At 39.7% G+C, this 14,450-nt stretch overlaps 1 protein-coding gene across 6 annotated transcripts in view; it reads left to right on the top strand.

Annotated features, from left to right (window-relative positions):
- TRPS1 (transcriptional repressor GATA binding 1) overlaps positions 1-14,450 on the top strand; it is a 267,310-nt gene that overhangs the window by 150,077 nt on the left and 102,783 nt on the right. The gene's annotated exons all lie outside the window — the stretch shown is intronic.

Here is a 14,450-nt window from a genome sequence, read left to right on the forward strand (position 1 = left end):
AAATAGGGTACCACCTAATATGAGCCCCACATAGTACCAACTTCCCCTTCTCAGAACCTGCCTCTTTCAGCAAGGGGCGAAGGTATCGGGCTGAGACAATAAAAAAACAATAACTAAGCCACTAGTGAGTAGAGATGAGCAAACTTACAATCAAGCTTGAATCCAATTACTCAGTCGCTGCCTCGATAAGATGGTTGCATCCGTAGGCCTCCTGGAAAACATGGATATACTGTAGCTGTATGTTTCCTAGGACTGTAACCATGTTCTTCAGGCATTCATTGGGATGCATCCATCTTTTCCAGGCAGCGTAATTTAACTACTTAGACAGGAGGTGCGGGTTCGGGCAAGTTTACTGTAAGTTGGCTCATCTCTACTAAGGAGCAAGGAAATACTGTATAATAACTTTTCCCTGGCTATCCCCTTTAATAGGGCTGCTATGAAAGCAGCTGTGTTTTCCTAACCCAAAGAACATCTTTTTACCTTTCTAGGTCCCTGTAAAAAGTTACAAAATTAAACCGTTTTTATACAATCTTATGTAAATACCAAGTACACTATTCGTCATTACAATATAGATTTTTTTGCCAAATCATGATGAACAGTAAAGAAATGAAGCTGTGTAAGTATATACATTCAAAAATCGAATGTGTTTAATATTGCAATTTTTTTATATGTAGGAAAGTATGCAATGCCGCCAAAAAGGAAGGATTGGACCTATTATGATCTCTTCGTATGTGCTTAGCAATGAAATGAATGAACAAATGTTTTATTAGTAAGAAACATATAATTCATTCTGGAAACAGAACCCCTGTGTTATAGACAAGGTGTACAGGTGTGCTGTGCCTGCTGGGTTCTTGTTCCCCTTCCTTATGGGTAGGCTCAGTTTGGCTCTTCATGGGCACAGAAGTGTTAGCAGACATGGAGGAGAAGCACAGGACTCTCCTATTTTGGGATAAAATCAAAATGGGCTATTTTTTTTAAAGGGTTTATCCAGCGCTACAAAAACATGGCCACTTTTCCCCCTACTGTTGTCTCCAGTTCAGGTGCAGTTTGCAATTAAGCTCTATTTACTTCAATGGAACTGATTTTTAAAACCACACCCAAACTGGAGACAATAGTAGGGGGAAAGTGGCAATGTTTTTGGAGCGCTGGATAACCCCTTTAATTTACAGAGGCATCATCATCTTTTCCTACTGCCCTTCATAATGTTCCAGAGACCTATTTCTTTAAACTTCTCAGGGTAGAAAAATAAAGAAACTTGTACTCACCTATCATTGATCTCCTGCTTGTTGAATACTTCCTGTTCTGCTAGTTGAGTGCTTCCTGCTTTTATAGGAAATTAGTGCTCAGGCAGTCATTGGCTTAGGTAGGTCACTGTTGCCACCAGTGATTGACTGCGCAATCATGCCGCTTGTGTTGGGAGAGAGAAGGAAACACTCACAGCTTGCAACTACTTTGGTGGGGAATAGGTGGTAGGTGAGTACAGGTTTTTTCTCTTCACCATAAGATGATAGAAACATAGAAATTAAGCATAGAATATAATTTCAAAGATAATCTACTATACACAATTCAGAGTCACCACCATCCACTTTTTCACTGATACTACTATTAAAGATTATAGGTCATGCTAGCAATTCCCTTTAAACACAACTCCACATTTTTTATTTCTTTTCTCTCTGAGCCATTCTAGCCACGATGCTTTGTAAGAAGAGCATGAAAGGGAAAATCGAAATTTTGCCAACTTCATGGCGAATTCTTTCTGTTTGTTTCTCCGTGCTATTTTAAAACCTGTAAAGACGTTTAATTTAAAAAGTAACTTGAAATACATTTCCCCCCCCAAAATAGAAACTCCGCCTAAATATAGTCATGGATACCCTGTGTTTTGCAACAGAGTGTACTTTAGTAAGGCATCGTCAGGATACTATTTTATTCTGAATATAAATGACCTAACCAATCCCATATGTTTTTTTTTTTCCTGTCCGCAGATTTTTTTTTTAAAAAAACAAGCAAAATGCATTGCCAGAATATGAGAACGTGTTAAAGTTTTTGACCTTGTCTGCCAGTAAAATATTAAATATACACAAAGATGACAGGATGTCTTCACTTCTGTACTTACATTAGTGGGTTAGAAAGGCATTGATGGCAGTGTGTATGTCATCTGCCCTCAGCTTGAATCGATTATCGGGTCTTTTCAAGTAAGCTAGTAGTTAAGTGTTGTGTATATAGGGCCAAGATGTAAGTAAAGGTCTAAAAATTAGTGAAATATTTGTCATAGACCAGGAATCTTTTCTCCTTCTTTAATTAGATACAGTGGATAGAAGAATGGTATTGTTAACGACATGTTCACACACCATCTTTTTTTTTTTTTTTTTACTGTCGACCTCGTCCTCTTCTCCCGGACGCCATCTTGGGTCAATGTCGTCACAGCAGGGGGCAGTCCTGGTCTACTCCCTCTTTGCTGTCTTCCACAGCAGTGAATGGGAGAACAAAAGGCTGCTGGTGCACATGCGCACCAGCAGCCTTTTTATTAGCTGGAGCGCATCACATGGTTTCCAGCTTTCTCAGCCCTGATTTCCTGAACTTGCTGGAAGCCATGTGATGCTCTCCAGCCAATGAAATGGCTACCAGTGCGCATGTGCCTCAGCAGCCCCTTCTCTGCCATTCACTGCACCCGGACCCGGAAGCGAGGATGGCGGCCGAAGATAGCGGGGATAATAATTTATTTTATTATTATTATTACTATTATTATTATTATTATTATTATTATTATTATTATTATTATTATTATCATATATATATATATATATATATATATATTTATATTTATTTATTTTATTTTATTTTTTTAACCTGTTCAACCCTTTTGGGTTGAATATCCCTACTTTTTTTTTTTAAATAACCAATGATCTTTATGATCACAGTCAAGAATTGTGAAGAATGGGCGTCCCAGCTTGATGCATAATATAGCTGTTCGATAGTCACAAAGCGTCGGAAACAGGAACCAGTCCATCATTCCACAAATACAAAATATAGACATTTTAACGTTGAATAATTAATTTGATTGCTTTATGGAAACTTTGAATTAAACACTCGAGCATTACAATCTTTTCTTTTTACAACGAACCATCATTCTACTTGCCGCAACTGGTCTTTGCTTTATTTTAATCTGTTTGCCTTAGGATATCCATCGGCTTTCATGTAGATCCCAGCCAATTAAAAGAATAACAGACGTTAAACAAAAGGGTTGTTTTTTTCCCCTCTATAAAGCCATTGTCTTTGCTTTTCTAAGGTGAGGTGTAATACCTGGTAATAAAGTTTTCAGGATATAGTTGTTACTTTTATCTAACACATTTAGATAAACTACACAACAAGTACTAAGAGGCTCCAAATAGACAGGTCTAGCCTTATTTTTATTTATTTTTTTTCTTCAATGTTTTTAGCAATTTTACTGAAATTTTTTCCCCCTGTATTTATTATTTACAGCTCTGAAGCATTTAAATTTTTTTTCCTATATCCTGTACAATAAAGTCAGATTTATGAAGTTTTTAAATGATGAAATGTATAGATTTTGGGAGGACAGCCAGTTGATGGCAGAGTTAGGGTTATCTATCACCCATGGACGTGTAACACTTTTTTCTTTGGTATATGGGCTTTAGTGGAGAAGTTGTGAATGAGGTCACGGTTCTTGCACTATGCCTTTTTGATAAACCCTGTCAAGACGTTAGAGGGAATAAGGCATCATTGTCATGCTGCCTGAATCATAAGTGTGCGTGCACACTATGGAATTGCCGCGTATAACCCGCGGCGTATTCCAACGCTCGTCCCCGGGGACGAGCGACGGAATACTCCGCGGGTTATACGTGGCAATTCCGTAGTGTGCACGCACCCTAAGTCAGGGTGTATGCACACTGAGGAATAGGCAAGGAATTGAAGAGGAATTTCGCTCTTATTTCAGCTTGAAATTCCTCCTGTAAAATATGAACAGAGCACAGACAGAGTGTTTAATAGGATTTTGTGGTTCACACTGCAGAATTGTCTGCCGCAGATCCACTTTTGGCCCTAAGGGTGGGTTTACACTGAGGAATCTGTGCCGAGAAGCTCTGGCGGATTCCGTTGCTCGTCCCTACTTGCGCCCTTCTGTCCCTGCCATAGACTCCATTTTATGGACGGGAGGATTCCGCCATCCGCCGAAAGAATTGACATGTCAATTCTTATGGCAGAATTCGCCCCCGACCATAGAATTGAGTCTATGGAATGGGCGGAAATGCAAGCGGGGACGAGCGACGGAATCCGCTGGAACATCTTTGCGTGGATTCCTCAGTGTGAAACCACACTAAGAATTGACATGTCAATTCTTTGGGCGGATTCTGCTAGAGGAATCCTATAGAAGTCAATTGTGGCTTAAATTCTGCTTAGGCAAGGAATTTCAAACAGAAAACTTTCCTTTACAATTCCTCAGTGTGCATATACCCTCATAGGGCAGCTACTCCCTTCCCCTCTAGCCTCGAATGATCGATCTCTCTTTCTGGTGGGTCAGACAGAAGCCAACAGGGTATTTTTAAAAATTTTTTTTTTTTACTTTTTATTGCAAAGTTGTACGAAGAAGAAACTAGCAGGACTCAAACTACAACTAAGTTGTTTCATGTAACGTCATGTTGGGCCGGGCAATGACATAGGTGGTGAGTGGGCAGTGTCCAGCTGTAGTGAATAATAACATCGTCAGACGTCTTTGACTGACAGGATGGTAAACACCTGTGATTAGAGATCAGTCTGCCTATGATGCAGAAACCTACTCTACATCTGTCAGCAGAGGTTTTTTTCCTATTATGATGATGATTTGACGGATGATGAAACCATTTTAGTCAGTAAATTGACTCCTGATGTGCTGCAGAAAACAAGGGATTGAGAATTTTAGAGCTGTATTTGGTATTGATAAAGCTTTTGTAACCACAGCGTGACTGATCCATGCAAACAACGTGCACACAAATTAAGTGAATGAAACTGAATTGGCGCTGTTTTTGCGAGAAAGTAGCAGAACTTTTTTTTGTTTTATTATCCTGTATAACCCCTTTAAGTTAAAGCAGCCCTCTAGACTAAAAAGAGACTGTCCACCAATGAAAATGATCCTGAAAATGTGGCCAGATGTGCGAGTGTTTTGTGCAGATTGATCAGTAATTAGAGAAGGTTTAGGAGCTAACAGACTTTTCTTAATAAGGTGCTCGGATGGCTCTGGGTTCCAGCCTGTTTTGCTGCAGCCTTTTGTCTTTGATAGATAATGCTCCCTTTCTTACATTAAGAGGTTTCCTAGGTGAAAAATGGCCTTGCTTAATTATATTGTGTGTGTTCTCCATAGTGATAACTCACCAAAATAGTGTTGCCAACAAGACGTGGGACTTGTCAAAGCATTTTTTTAAAGGGAAAGTAATGGCCTGATGCTAATATAAAAGCTTACTTTTCTAGAAGCTAACAAAACAAATACCCAAAAATACAGTATAACACTGAATTTACAGTTTGGTAAGTGCGGTCCTAGGAGATATATATATATATATATGAAAATGTGGAAGAAAATATTTTGTTTATTTTGTAACCTGAACCAATTTGTACACAAACATATTTATTTATTTATATTTATTTATTTTATTATATTATATATATTTTTTTTTACTTTATTTTTTATTTATTTATGTTTATTTTATTATATTATATTTATTTAACTTTATTTTTATGTATTTATGTTTTGGTTACTATTTATATTCTTGAGAATTATTTTGGAAGGTTGAAAGTATATTATTGTTTTTAAGGCTTAATTTTATTTTATTTATTTATTTTCTTTTTATGGATTTCTGAAAGTGCAATTTTTTTCCCCTCCAGGCAAAATTGTCAATAAATTTTAGGAACCTATTTAGTTTTCCAAGTGGGTTAGATGTTAAGAATACAAATAATGCTTTTTACTCCAGAACTATGTTTCAAATGAGATGTAATTGGCGGTGCGCGGAAGTCACGTAACATTTTAGTCAATAACTTAGATTTTTTATTTTTTTTTTTCATGAGAAAAACTAGCAATAGAACAAAGGAAGGGGATGATCCAGCAACACAAAATATTTAAGTAGAAAATTAACAGAATGAACAGGTACGGTTCTTACTGTGCCGTGACTAAAAACGATTAGGCTGCATTCACACGTTTAGTGATTTTCAAAGTCCGTGGATGAAGTCCATGGTTCCGTGAAAAACCATCCTTGATTGCAACCGTTTGGCATCCGTGTTCGTGTTTTTTTAAGGGTCTGCTAACAGCTTTTTAAATTATATCACATCCGTGTTTTTCACGGACTGCGCTGTTGTCCGATCCCTGCAATCCGTGAAAAACAGATCTCGTAGACTCGTTATCTGTGCCGTGATCTCGTCCGAGCTATGTCATATTCTATTGTTTCACAGAACGCGGATCGCGGATCCGTGAAAAAAAAATAAATAAATAAACGAATGTGTAAATAGCCCAAAATTCTCCATGGTCACAGATCTGTAATCACGGAGAACTTCACGTAATGTGTGAATGCAGCCTTACTGTCCAAAATATGATAACTTTTAGATATGAGTTGTTAGAGTATTCCAATCATAAGTTATCAATATAAGTTATAAGTAAGCATCGTGCACGCATGCCCAGCACTCCATTCTCTGCTTGGCAGCCAGACATTGCTGAGTGCTAAACTTGAAAATGGTGGCCCCATAGAGAATGAGATTGGTGCAGTTGCCAGCCATCAGACCTCTAAGTACCATCTCTGAAGCAGTAGACTTTTTGCCTTGTTTACACCTGTATCCTCCTCCCTGCCTCGCTACGCCAGGCATACGCCATGGAAAAGAGGCATAATAAATTTCGTGTTGATTTTGTGTTTTTTTTTTTTAGTTTTTTTTAGTTTTTTTAGGAGAACATAGTGTACACAAAGAAAACCTGTGTAACCAATACATTGTTTTATTTTGCCTCAGATGTGGTATTTTGGGAACGGTTAGATGTTACATAACCTAAAACCATAACTTTTTTCCTCCTGTATTTCTTGACATGAAGGTCAGAGGTTAAAGGGCTGACTATACCTATGTTTATTTTCTGACATTGTTAAATTAGCAACCTTTCAGACCTCTAGTGTGAAAGAACAACCTGAGTAATTGAACATGCCGCTGGGGAGTTTGCCTGGGTAAGCCTGATTCCTATTATGTTGTCTTGTCAGAAAGCAATAATTAAATCTGAGGGATACTTGTTAGAAGCTTGCAAGGTGAGTCGAAGCGTTGATGAAACCTTCTCCGCTCAAGGTCCACTGTCAGATAAGGAACACTACAACATCTGGTACCATAAAATACAGTCAGTCCACTTATAGTAATGATCAGCGCTATAATCATCTAGGTTTTTATATATAGCCTACTGCTGAGGTGGAGCTATGCATATAGCTCCTCCACTCTTTTTTCTGCTTTGTTTTGGGCTCATTGGTCCAGTAGCGGATTATAATAGGGGCGATTCGGGCGGCAGCCTGGGGCCCTGAGCTCCTGGGGGGCCCATGACCACCCAAAAAGACTTATACTTTCAGTGGTGTACTGTCTCCTGGCTACACTTCCGCCATGATTTGCAAAAATCACAGTTTTTTTATGGCAATTTAGCAAAAATCAGGACATCATGACATTATCTGTCCTGTACTATGAACACCAGGCTAGTGCTGTCATAGTTAAAGGGGGGTGTGGGGGGGCCCAGGCTTGGTGAACAGCCCGGGGCCTATGGTAAAGTTAATCCGCCCCTGCATTGGTCCATATTCCAAAAAATGGCTGCATGCTTAGTGTACCTCACTCCTTGCAGCGCTGGAATCCTTGGTTTATATATGAAAGGCCTTATCTGCATGGAATATCTGAGTACTTCTGTTTATGCAAAAAAACATTCTAATAGGTCAGCTTGGAATTAAGTTTGTGATCCCCAAATGGGAAGGGGACTAATGTGTTTGATGGCAGTCTATGTACAGGTACCTCTGTACTAGAGATGTGCGCGACTCAATCATGCTCGAGTTCTATCCTTTGGCATTTGAATACCTGTGGCTGAAGAAGTTGGATGAAGCCCTAGAGAGTCCTGGAAAACGTGTACAGCCATAGGCTGGGTTCACACTACTTATAACACCGGCCCTGTCACAGAACGGCCAGTGTCAGTGAATTTCATCCTGGCCGGTACTGTAGTACCGGGCGGATGAACTTCATTCCTTTAGAACTGGGATGTGGGCACATTCGGGTACCGACAATGTAAAGTGTGGTCAGACAAGGTCCGCACTTGCCACTACTCAGCGGCCCCAAAAGAATGAACGGAGTATTGACCACACTAAACAATTATTTTTTTGCCTATTCTTTTGATTGGTGATTCCCAGTGGCCGGACCCTAGCCAATCAGCTTTTCCACTATCCTATAGATAGATGGTAACTTTATGAGATGGCAATACCCCTTTAAGGTTTGGAATACCATGCACCCCCATCCCCTCACACACTCTGTTCCTGCTGGCTTTATGCAGTCATTTTACATGGAGTGTCCCTTTTGTCTGTTAATTTTTATATCTGGATTTGATACACATCTACCTCACCTTTTATTATATCACTATATCTGTTATCTCTCGACTTGATTTAGGTGCAAATAATGTGCCTATGGGGCTCCCGTGGTCCGCCCGCTCTATTATTTTGTACTGTGCAATCTTCTGTATCTTTGTCCTTGAACGTCCCCTCACATTTCTATTTTGACGTTAATTTAGTTGCAAAAATACAACCTTCTCCGTTGCTATTGAAAAGACCTCTCTGGGCCAAAAAACTGTGTAGTGACAAATGAGGTAACACTTTTTTGAATTTTTATCATTCTTATGGTTTATGGACTGGAACTGAGGCAATTTTCGGCTGCGTTCTTCAGAGGAACATTTCAGTGTCGCAGTCAAGTTAAAGATCACTTTGAATTGTACCTTTTACACCTGTGTTACAATTGGTGTTATGTTCATAAAACAGTATCTTCTTCTTTTTTTCCTTTTATTAACCTTGTTCGGAATTTATAAGCTCCAGGATTCAGGCGCAGTTATATGTGCTCTCGTCGTAGCCAGAGTTCTTGTTATGATACGGAGAGAGTATGAAACATTTTGTAACAGGATTACATGGATATTACTGTTGGTATTGCACTGTTCGTACTGTTATTACTTTTATCCTTGTTTTAGAGCTGCGCTGCTCATATAGCAGTCGTGCTGTTAGTTGTCAACAAGTTTCCCTGCTTTTAGATAATACCAATCTATCTGCTCTGTAAGGCTAGGTTCAGGCAAGTGAACTCTGCGCCTCAAACATACATGCAAAATGTTAAGCTTTTTTCCCAGCATTTTTTGTTTGTTGTTGTTTTTGGAGCTTTTTTTTTTTTTAAGTTTCTTTAGGCATATATGCACAAAAGAAAAATTAGTTTGCACCTATAACATCAAAAATAGGTACCATGGGGGAGATTTAGCAAACTGGAGTAAAGTAGAATTGTCTCAGTTGCCCCTAGCAACCAATCAGATTCCACCTTTTATTTTTCAAAGAATCTGTGTGGAATAAAAAGTGGAATCTAATTGGTTGCTAGGGGCAATCAAGACAATTCTACTTTACACCAGTTTGATTAATTTCCCCCCACGTTTGCACTTTTTTAAATATATGAAATTGTTATTAAAAAATTTTTTTCCAGTGAATGTAATTCAATAAAAAAAAAAATGCCATACATTGCATACTGGCTGTAACTGGTATTGCAGCTTGTTTTATTCAGATGCAAGGACAAGGTGCAATACTGGTTACAGCCAATATGTAATATGGACAGCAGTATGCTTGGTAGGAAATGAGTGCACCACACTTTGTCTGCTGTTCAGCACGTTTTCGAGAGTTGGAACCCACCAATTTGATATTAAAGGTCGTTCCTAAGGATAGATTATTAAAAAAGTCATGCAAAACCCCTGAAGGTCAAAAATATTCATGCACACTTTAAAATCAATTGTGAAAAGTGTGGAAACTCTCTATTTTTTCCAGCCCTGTTTGTCTTCAGCCCAGGGTGATGGTCTCCAGTGAAAAAGTTAAGGTCTGGATGTAACTCGGCGCAGAGCAATTCATTTGTAATGTAAAGTCCATAAACCTTTTAAAGTGGTCAGGACTTTCTATTTACATGGTTTATGGTGAGGACCAAAGGCTTGCAGGTTATCTCTAGGAAAGGACAGTGCCACTTCAAAAAGTTGGGTGGATAGACATCTGAACCCCCCTGTCACTCAAGACTCTAAAATATTCCTTGCCATGGGAAAAAAGTACAGATACCTGAGCCATGGACAGAAAGTATGATAATGTGGCATTACCAGGGGGTCTTATTATTACACGGAGCGATTTTTTTAACAATTGACGATTAACTATCACAAACTAGATTGTTTATGGTTAACCTGAAATAATTCACCATATTACACAGAACGATAGTCGATAGTTACGATCGTTACTATGGTCGTTTACTCCATCTGATCCCAGCAAAACAGTGAACAATTAAACTGAACGATTAGTGAACAAATGTGGAACTTGAGCGAACGAATGTGGAATTACAGCGAACGATTAACCATAATTCTAGGTTCAGATCTAAATCAACGACCTATGAACGATTTTTCGTTCGTTGCCTGCAATTACAAAGAACAATTATCGTTTAAATTCGAACGATATAACGATTTTTTTGCATGATAATCGTCCCCTGTAATAGGGCCCTAAGTTTTACGCTGACCTGTGCTCCCCTATTCTTTTTCTTAACCTTCAAAGAGCAGGAAAGCCGCTACAGCCTAAAAGTGTTTATGTGTGTTTTTAGAGTATTCTGTTTCTTCCCTCTTTTATTTTATAACTTTTTTTTGTTTGCTTTTTATATCACTTTATGTTGGTTTTTTTGCAATTGTTCTTTTATAGCTCAAGATTCCACTAGGATTATACTTCGTATTCTCTAAAAGAACTCTTATACTTTGATAGTGTTTAGCCCTTTGACTGCTTGAGATAGCTATATGTACTGGGACCTTACTGCTTGTGTTATTGGGGGGGGGGGGGGTATTGTCTTGAGGTGTTATTTATGTTCAACCTTGCAACCTAAGTGAAAGGAAAATGCAAGATTTAACCTTTTGCAGTCCATGTTACCTATCTGGGGAGCTGTGTATAGAGGTCCGTCTCCCAAGTGGTGTGGCCAAATGGAGACCATATGGGATATGCCTCATTTTGCCATTACTTTAACCTGTAAACCTGTAACCTGAACAAGGTATTTCATTTGTTCTCAGATGTGTTCAGCTTGTCCTATGTACTCCCATAAGATCTACGGGAACTTGTTGGGATTGCTGCTTTAAAGCAATGGCTGTAAGTTTAAGTGTAATAGCAAAGGGAGACCCATTTGCTTGTTTAGTCCTTTGGGTGAATACTGACCGAAAGTCTTGTCGAGTGGAGGCAAGTTTTCACTACCGATACGCCGAAACCTTCGTAGACCATCTATTCTGCATATGCTATTATGGCCGGCATTACACATTCATCTGATAGGACTTTGTATGAAGAATATTTTGCCTGTCCCTATGAATGCATCATTCTATTCTAAATGGAAAACGGAGTAGATCAATAAAAGATAAAAGGTCATTGAATTAAATCCACTCTGTAGAGAACTCTCATAAGAGCGTATTGATGACAAACCTTGACAGCTAAAAAACTCTGCTCTGAACCTCATTTCCCCATATACTGGGTGAAAAATGAAGCATTGTGCAATTTCTGAAAGAACATCCATTTTATAAAGACATCGGAGGGAAGTGGTAGGAATTAACCATATGTTAACTTCCATGGAGCGGCTTTATTGTCAGACGTAGGTCTTGGATAGAACAAATGGCTGTTTATTATGACAAATAGATTTATGTGGGGGCTCCGATAGCTTCCTGCTTGAAGGGAAATTCTAGACATGGAATTCATGTGTTAGTATAATAGTTGCCTAAGGTACATTTGGTGATATTTTATACTACAAGTCAATTTATCATTGGCCGCTGTCCTATTACCTGTCTGTATAATGATATATGGTTTTTGTAATATTTGTTTATGTATATAGAGCGGCGTACAGCAATAATATAGGGGCTCCCGTCAGTTCTCTTCTACCTTGGTAACTCTAGACCCAATGATCTCAGCCTTGGCAAGGGCACAATATCCGTATAGTGTGGCACTAGCTGTAAAATAAAACAAAATCTATAATTATAATTATTAAGTCGAGAATAGATAGTAAAATATTCTTCTTTTATTGGAAGTTTTATTCTATCCCCATAATGTCACGTTGTTTAAACATGTTCCCAAATACAGAAATTTCATAGACCTCAATGCAGTATGGCTTAGGTTTTACATTATGTCTGTATTCCATAAACATAGGTGTGACTATATTTTGCCAGCGCCTGCTATTGAAAACTTCATAAATTTACATTTTAGGTTAAGCCCTGAGTAAAAGAGTATTTGCCTCTCAAAATCTCTTTTAGAGACTTTGGAAGCAATATTAACCTTTTCATGTACACTTTTCAGGTAGGCGGTTGGGTTTTCTCTCCATAGAGAAAGTAAGAAGTGCTTTTTTATAAATTTATTTCGTTTTCTGTAATACCGCATTTTCCGGCGTATAAGGTGACTGGGCATATAAGTCGCCCCCTGACTTTTAAGAAGATTGTTAGGGGTTCGCCTTATACGTCGGAAAATGTAAACCCCTGCCTGACCGCAGCTCTGCTGCGGTCAAGCAGGGGTCAACTGAAGCTAAATTTAAAAAAAAAAAAAAAAAAATGTACTCATCTGGGGCCCGTTCCCGGCATCGGCGCGCCTCCTGTACCGTTCTTGAAGCAGGCAGTGTGACGTACACTACCTGCGCCGGAGACGGAGATTGTCGAACCTCTCCCGGGCAGCCGAGCGTCTCATCGGAGAGGCTCAGAGACGCTCGGCTGCCTGGAAATTCCGGCACCTGTCACTCTCTCGGAGCACTCCCGGCAGCCGAGCGTCTCCGAGCCTCTCCAATGAGATGCTCGGCTGCCCGGGAGAGGTTCGACAATTTCTGTTTCGGGCACAGGTAGTATACGTCACACTACCTTCACCGAGAACGATACAGGAGGTGCAGCGATGTCGGGAACAGGCCCCAAGTAAGTTAAATGTTTGTTTTTTTATAGTGGTGGCCCCATACGGTGGGGATGTGGCCATTTTTGAGCCCCCCCCACCGGCGACCATACCTGGCGTATAAGACGACCCCCGACTTCTAAGACTATTTATACGTCAGAAAATACGGTAATAATAATTATATATATATATATATATATATATATATTTTTTTTTTTTTTTAAGAAGACCCATTGGATCTCTTTACTTCTCCAAAAGACCAGCCCTTAGGATATGTGCACTCTGCGTTATCCGGGGTAGATAACGTGCCGCGGATTCCGCCGCTCGCACACCTGCTCATACCCGCGTACATTGACGCCTGTGCCATAGACTCCATTCTATGCACAGGCGGATTCTGCCGTCCGACCAAAGAAGTAACATCTGTTCTTTGGGCGGACGGCAGAATCCTCCAGTGCATAGAATGAGTCTATAGCACAGCAGAGATGCGAGCAGCATAATCCGTGGCGGTTTCCATAATTCCATAATATGCACATACCTTCACCCAGATCAGATTTTCAGTTTCTCCATAGTGTATGCATTTACAGAGACCTCTTCCTGAAAAGGAACCTATCTCCATGAAAATCCAGTCCATGTTGCAGAGCAGGAGAAGCTGAGCAGTTTGATATATAGTTTTAGGCTATGTTCACACTGAGTATGAATCCGTCCGTAGTGCCAACCGCGAATATACGCACATAGTTTTGAGGTTGATGCGTTCACTTGAAAGTATACGATATACGCCCGCACAGTGCACACTACGTATGAGCTTACGGCCAGATCGTATACGGCGCCGTGAAAAATGAACAAGACCATTGTTTGAGGACGGAAATGTTGAAACTCATGGCCGTGGATTTCCATGCGGTCCCGTATGAAGTACTTATTTTAGCCAAATTGAACTGGATTTTTCGATCCAAAAGGTTCTGTGTGGTTTATGGGGCTGGGCGAAGATTTCCAAGTAAATGACCTGCCTCAGATCGCTTCGAAACAAGCTAGGGAAGCATAACTGTACTACGGGCGTATGTTCGCGGTTCGTACGCATCCGGCTACATGTCTATTTTTCCCATGCCCGTAGTTTCAGTCGCACATGTACGGTGGCGTACGATTTACGGACAGAATCATACGCAGTGTGAACATAGCCTCATAGTATAGTGGGAAAAGATTCAGTATAACTTTAAATCCCTGCTCATTCTGGGCTTAGGAGTCCAGTAGGCCTGCTAGGCTGTGAGTCATTATTTTGGACCGCCTGCTAGACTCTTAAGAATGAACAGGAATTTTAAGGAGAGCTCC

The sequence above is a fragment of the Dendropsophus ebraccatus genome, chromosome 2, assembly GCF_027789765.1.
Source record: "Dendropsophus ebraccatus isolate aDenEbr1 chromosome 2, aDenEbr1.pat, whole genome shotgun sequence".
Classification (NCBI taxonomy): Eukaryota; Metazoa; Chordata; class Amphibia; order Anura; family Hylidae; genus Dendropsophus; species Dendropsophus ebraccatus.